At 41.9% G+C, this 6,695-nt stretch overlaps 1 long non-coding RNA gene across 1 annotated transcript; it reads left to right on the top strand.

Moving 5' to 3' along the window:
* Nucleotides 1-1,109: 1,109 nt before the first annotated feature.
* On the top strand, nucleotides 1,110-6,466 carry LOC119452454 (uncharacterized). The gene is made up of 3 exons (XR_005191940.2): nucleotides 1,110-1,318; nucleotides 2,493-2,596; nucleotides 4,709-6,466. It is a non-coding gene; the product is annotated as an uncharacterized LOC119452454 (long non-coding RNA).
* The last annotated feature ends 229 nt before the right edge of the window (nucleotides 6,467-6,695 follow it).

The raw sequence follows: 6,695 nt of genomic DNA, 5'->3' as shown, positions 1-6,695 counted from the left end.
TTCTGCCAGATACTAGTAATAAACACAGTCATCTTATGTCTCAAATGCAGTTAATCTAACTGTATCACCGGAACTACACTTGTCACTAATGTGCAGTGAATTTATCGCGGTGTATCATTTATGCAGAAACAGCCAAAACTTTATTATTTATGCTGTACTCATGTTAGCAATTTTAGCAACTTGGCAAAGTAGCAAGAGCCTCGTTTCAATTGCTTTGGAAGGGCAATAACTTTATAATTATTACTATTTTCTACTTCTAAGAAATGTCGACAGGAATCTGCTTTGTCCGCCTCGCACGCAAAGAAATTGAAAGTTGAAAATGCGAAACACTGCTTTTTTACTCACCGGCGCACAAGCCCAGGGGCTGCAAGGTTAATCCGCTTTCGTGGGTAGTCTTCAAGCAGACTGTGCTCGGTTCCAGCGATGAATTTTCGTGCTGGCCAGCACGTTTTTTCGAGCAACCAGACGCAACGCGGCCAGACGCGGCAGATCACAAACGGCGGAAGCCGTGCACGCAGCCGCCAGTGAAACGCCGCAGCTGATAAGTTCACCGTCTTTAAACACGTTCGCTTGGTGGCAGCTATCGAATGTTGGACGCATAAACTGGCTGAGGTATTATTGATATCTAATTAAAATGAACCTGCGTGATGCTGCTCAAAGGAAACGACCACCCCGTTCGCAAATATAACCGCCGTACAATTTGAATCGATAAACAGCACGAACTGCAATCGATACCAGTGGGCTGCCGCTGATCACATGTCAGTGACGCCTCAAAACCTTTATTCAAGTAACAAAGCACGGACTTTAATAACAGAAGTCCAGTAAAAACAATAGACTGCTTATTTTGTAAGAAAGTGACACTGTAACTGTGTCTGTCGGTTATTATATGTACTTTATTAGCTCAAATATTGAGTCGTGTTGAGCGCCCCTAGCAGAAAAAATACAAACTAAAGTATTCGACCAAATTACAGTAGCTCCACTTGCGCGCTTATGCTGGAACGCGCCGCGGTTGATTTTTCGCCCTCTGTGGCCATTTGGTGAACTCGAGAGTTTCCGGGGCCTGGCGTAGTTGCGTTGCGATTGCATCATTCTTCTCGGAGCCGGAGTGAACTTGAAGTCGCGTGTTTGCATGAGTTTTTTGAAGTGCTGTTGGGGCTGGGGCTGCGTGATCGTCACTGGCGTCCTCCAGAGTGCCCACCGATCAGAAAGTCGTACGAACCGCAAGCTTTGAACGTCTGTTTATCGCACCATCGAAAGCGGCGGTACAGAAGGCGCGATGTGAGCTCCGGTGGGAACAGCAGCCCTTTGTCTCGTAACGGTAAGTAAACTTTTGTTAGCGTAGCCAGCATGCTTTTGTGTATTGATTATGAACAGTATGTTGAGAGATGTCAATAGCAGAGCACGCCGCGAGGTTGCCGAATTGTTTGAAGCGCTTGGCCAGCCAGTCGAGGCAGGCGACAGCCTTGCACACCGGCAGCCCAGTAAGCGTTCGCGACGGGCTAGCAGTAGCGTGCCCAAAAGTGAACCGCAAGTGAGCTACTCCGAAAGCGAGTATCCTAGCTTCAATGCAGTAAGTGCAACGCCTGTTAGCAGTATCGCGGCTACAGGCCATTGTTCAGCGCTGGTATTTTGTGCGATGCCTTTCCGATGCTAATGCCTCTTCGCGCTTTTCGCGCTTGGTCAGTGGTCAGAGCGACGGTCCGCTCACGTTATCCACGGTATCAGCCGTCGTGAGTGGTGGATGATAAGACTAGTAAATAAAGCATAAGGCATCGCTACAAAATACCGGCCCAGATTGGACAGTAAGCAGCTCAGATTGTTCAGATCGTAATGCGGCGGTTTTCGGTGACTCGTGTCTATCCGAAGCCAGTGAGGATTCAGAAGAACGGTTGTCCGATGTATTTAACGCTGACGTGCAGGAAACCGCAGAACGGGCAGGAAGCCAAAGCACTAGCAGCTAAAATTTTGCAGCTTCGCTTTCAAAGTGGGCTCTCCCATGTAACATTACCCACAGGTCCCTGATAACATTACCCACCGCTTCTCCGACTTCTAAGAGCACAGGGGTGTTTCCGGAATCTTCCAAAAGATGCTAGAACATTTCTGAAGACCCCCCCGTCGGGCTGTTGAGGTATGTGTAGCCTTAAACTAGCTTAAATTTCGTTGATAAATTTAAAGGAAGTTAGAGCACGCTTCCACTTCAAATTTACCTGCTACGTGTTTTGCATCTGCTGTTTGATAATGACAAGAGCATATGTAGGTGGAACGTGGTTGGAGTGGCAGCATGCGTATTTTGCACATTGTATACATCAGAGCATTTGGAGCACCGCCAAAATTTTTGTGATCTTTTTATTGCCTGAGTTGTTGAGGTGATAAGATAGTTTTGCTTCGAGGAAGTTCGAGATGTAGTAATTTGCTTACTGTGTCAATAAATAAATATGTGTGATTTGGAATGCTTTTTTTTCATATAATGACAAAATCTTTATTTAACATAGGTGCCGTCCAGACTGGCCATGAGACCAGCGAGTTTGCTGTAGAAACAGCCATTTGGGAGTGGCTGCGTCACGCTTCTGCCAGGCACAGAACTGCCATTGCCAAGGTAATGCGTCTTCATATGTTTCGCAATGGTTTAAACATAATTCAAATTTGAAACCAGCTATGAAAGGCACTTTTAGGATACGAAAGCAGATTGGAAAAAAACAAACCTTTCTGCATGTTCACTGCAGCAGCAATGGGGTATTTTTTTCTAACTGAGCAACATAGCATGAGTGAGGCTCACACTCGAGCTCTCCTGTATTGAAGAGGAAGCAACTGTCATACAATGAGGTAGGCAAGTAGGTGGTAAACTTCATTGATTTAATTTGGTAACAGTAATTTTTTCTAGTTATAACAAAATAACTGTGTGAGCTTCTTAGCAAAACAGACACTTATTATCATTTACACTAGGCACTGTCGAGTGTAGCCGTGCATTTGAAGCACCTATTTACTATATTCTTTCACCGTAAACTTGAAGCATAGGGAAAAATTTAAAGGGGGCTAAGTATCGTGCATTAAGCTGGGGAATGGACGAGTTTAGTGTGATGACATAGAAAGATCGCTTCACTATATATGCCAAGGTACGTTATATTTCAGTTTGGGAAGATGACTATAGAAGATTACGTGAAGTGATAAGTTGAAATATTACCAAGCTGTACGGTGTGGATTAATTTAGAGCAACAATGATGCTAAAGATCATTAGGATAAATATTTGTCTAGCAGTGAACTGAGAGGTACGAGATTTCTGGCTTTGTATTTTCTGCTTTAGATGGAGGTTGTGGACATTTAAACCCTAAAAAAACTCGTAAGCATCGTGGTGTCCTAAATAATATACTGCATAGGTTTTGTGTCAACCAGCCTACCAGAAACCGAGACTGGTTCTAGATAACCTGTATAGTGCATTATTCAGGGTGGTCTGTGGTCCAAGTCACCAAGTGCTCCAGTACTGTGTTAGGTGTTCCGCCGCTGTGCCGAGTGCTCTCCGTTTCTTCAGTATACCAAGTGCCCCTTTGCGTCTCCATTTTACCAAGTACTCCAATATTGTCAAATGCTTGACCACGTCTGCAATGTGCCATATTAATTTTCAGTGTCCTACGAAATGCATGGGCATTCTAGTTAACTTTGCTTCAGTGCATAAAACAGCATTTTCCTTTAAAAGTTCACTGGAACGCCCATGCATTTCGTAGGACACTTTGAAAATTAATATCTCAAGACTGGTTCAGTCCTGAGAATTCCTTCCAAGTGCATACGCCTTGCGAACTCAGCGGCTGTAATTTGTAGATTGAAAGATGTGCTGTAAAACAATTAAAAGGTTTATTAGAATAATTGTTAATTATTCACTTAGGCGTATTTCTTGCGAAAGTAATGGCCGCCTCATCGAGTAGGTTAGATCAAGGGTTATAATTGGGCTATTTGACACAGGCAATTTAAAAAAATGTTGTGCAGCTAAATTAAACACTCGGTATATGTAAGTACTGATACGACACCACTGACTTGATACCGGATTTTGAACAAAAAAAAACTACTCTGGCAAGCCACAGACCACCCTGAATAATGCAGTATATATGTTTTCTAGAACCAGTTTTGGTTTTTGGGAGGCTGGTTGATACAAAAGCTATGCAGTATATTATTTAGAACACTATGATACTTACGAGTTCTTCTTTTAGGGTTATGTCTGCAACCTCCATTTAAAGCAAAAAATATAAAGCCAGAAATCTCGTACTTGTAAGTTCACTGCTAGACAAATATTTATCCTAATGATCTTTAGCATCATTGTACTCTAAATGAATCCACACCGTACACCTTGCTAATATTTAAACTTATCACTTCACGTAATCTTCAGCAGTCATCTTGGCAAACTGAAATATAACGTACCTTGGCATATACACTGAAGCGATCTTTCTATGCCATCACACTAAACTCCTCTATTCCACAGCTTACTGCACGATCCTTAGCTCCCTTAAAATTTTTCCCTACGCTTCAAGTTTACGTGCAAGAATATAGTAGAAAATTTACTGAGTGCAAATCTTAGCCTAAATTATCGATATTTTTAACACATACGTAATATCTAAAAATGGTATATGATTTTTTTCTCACCAAAGCCTGTGTTAAAAGTTATTAGCTCTCGGCATTTTATGTTAAACTCTTTGACCTTGCGCTACCATGCTTTCTGCAGGACTGTGCCACTGAACAGCCCGGATATGTGTGACATGGTTCCCTCGGCCTGTTGTACCTTTACCTATCACCCGCGGCATCTAGCTGCCAGTGTGATCTTGCTTTCTTCAGCGCTGTGCCACTGAACAGCCCGGACACGTCTGACATGGTCTCCTAGGCCTGCTGTACTTTCACCCATCACCCGTGGCGTCTAGATCCAGTGTGCCGAGTTGTCCAATACTGCCAAGTGCTTTATGATGTCACCAATGTGCCAAATGCTCTAGTACTGTTATGTGCTCCGCCACTCTGTCATGCCCTCTCCACATCTCCAGTATATAAAGTGTCCCATGGCGTCTGCATTTGCGAACTGCATTACCAAGTCTCCAAGTGCTCCAGTACTGTGTTATATGCTCCGCTGCTGTGCCGAGTGCTCTCCGTTTATGCAGTATACCGAGTGCCCATTGCGTCTCCGCATTTTACCAAGTGCTCCGATATTGTCAAATGCTTGACCACGTCTGGAATGTGCCATGTGCTCCACTGCTGTGCCAAGTGTATACTTTGTGAATGATATACATGTCTTCAGTTCATCCAATACCTCTATTGCATAACTTATCCATACAGTTGGTCTTCACATAGACTTCTATGTCATTATGTACACATATTGTAGAGTTGTGTTACTGTTTCTGTACAGTAGATGTCAACATGTTTTTTTTTCTTCATAGAAGGCTACAGCGCGGAACCAACAAAGACAAGGAACACAGACACAGTGCTGACTTTCAACAAGAATCAGCTTTCTGAAAGTCAGTGCTGTGTCTCTTCTTTGTGTGCCTCTCCTGTCTTCGTCGGTTTCGTGCCATGGCCTTCTACGATGTTCAACCAACAAGCCCAACTGGTTACTCTGCTCAAATGTATTTTCTACCACTGTTGGCACCTTTGTGCTGTTTCCTATATCAAGTGCCCAGCTTGCTGCTGCCATTGATGTCATCATTGCCAAAACAGCTTTCATAAATAACAGCATAAATTTGGACAGCACAATATTATTTTTAAATTTTCATTTCATTCTTATAAAGATTGTACTTATTTGTTTATTTCTACTCACATTCAACAGATATCACAAGGACCATGGATTGCGTTTGTTGTTTTACTCCCAGAAGATGTGTGCATCACTCCTGGAAGTTTGTAGTTTGTGTATTTCTAGTCAGGTTTTGTGGATTTTACTTCGACCAACTTTCTAGTCACATTTCGCAGATTTTACTTGCACATCTATTGATTTTATTGTTTTACTTGCACATCATTTGTCTGCATTTTGACAAGGTCACAAATATATCTGAGAAAATATTGAGCTTTATGCTGCCAGATGTAAGAGTTGCGTGTTCAAAGAAACTCTTGTTAAAGTTCACGCTATTCCTCGCTTCGACATTTCAGGTCTTTCTGTTCATCTCAGTATTTTTTTATGCAATATTGTCTTAGCAGCGTTTTGTGTATGGTATAACAAGGATTCCTCAGCGAGTGCTTGTGGTATACTTTGCAAGGGCATGATTTAGGGATTTATTGCTCTGGTTTAGTTCTATATTTTCTAAGCAACAATATCCTAAGATTCAGTATGATATAGGTTTCATTTTTGCTGTTCAACATAGCTTTCATTTTATTAAACATATCCTGAATAAAAGCTTGAGATACATTTTTGAGGATATACACGTGAGTTTATTTTAGTTGTATTTTTCTATGAAAGATTACTTTATTATGTGTAATGTTTGTTCTAAAATAAAGTTTTGCTGTGGAACCAATGTTTGAAGGCTGGTATCATTTTTCTATCAGGTGAAAAAGACACTACACGATTGCCGCACATGCTGGGGAATGTATAAAGTTACATCTTGGGCACGTATTTATAACGTATTTCAGCTCAAAACTAATATCCAAATAATGTAACAAATGTCCAGCAATTACATCCATATAACATGTTTTCGACGTAAAAAAAGAGGACTTTTGACAGTACCACCTACGTAGAT

Source organism: Dermacentor silvarum, chromosome 5 (assembly GCF_013339745.2).
Source record: "Dermacentor silvarum isolate Dsil-2018 chromosome 5, BIME_Dsil_1.4, whole genome shotgun sequence".
NCBI lineage: Eukaryota > Metazoa > Arthropoda > Arachnida > Ixodida > Ixodidae > Dermacentor > Dermacentor silvarum.
Note: the sequence above shows the minus strand (reverse complement) of the source record. Positions and strands in the feature narration are given on the sequence as shown.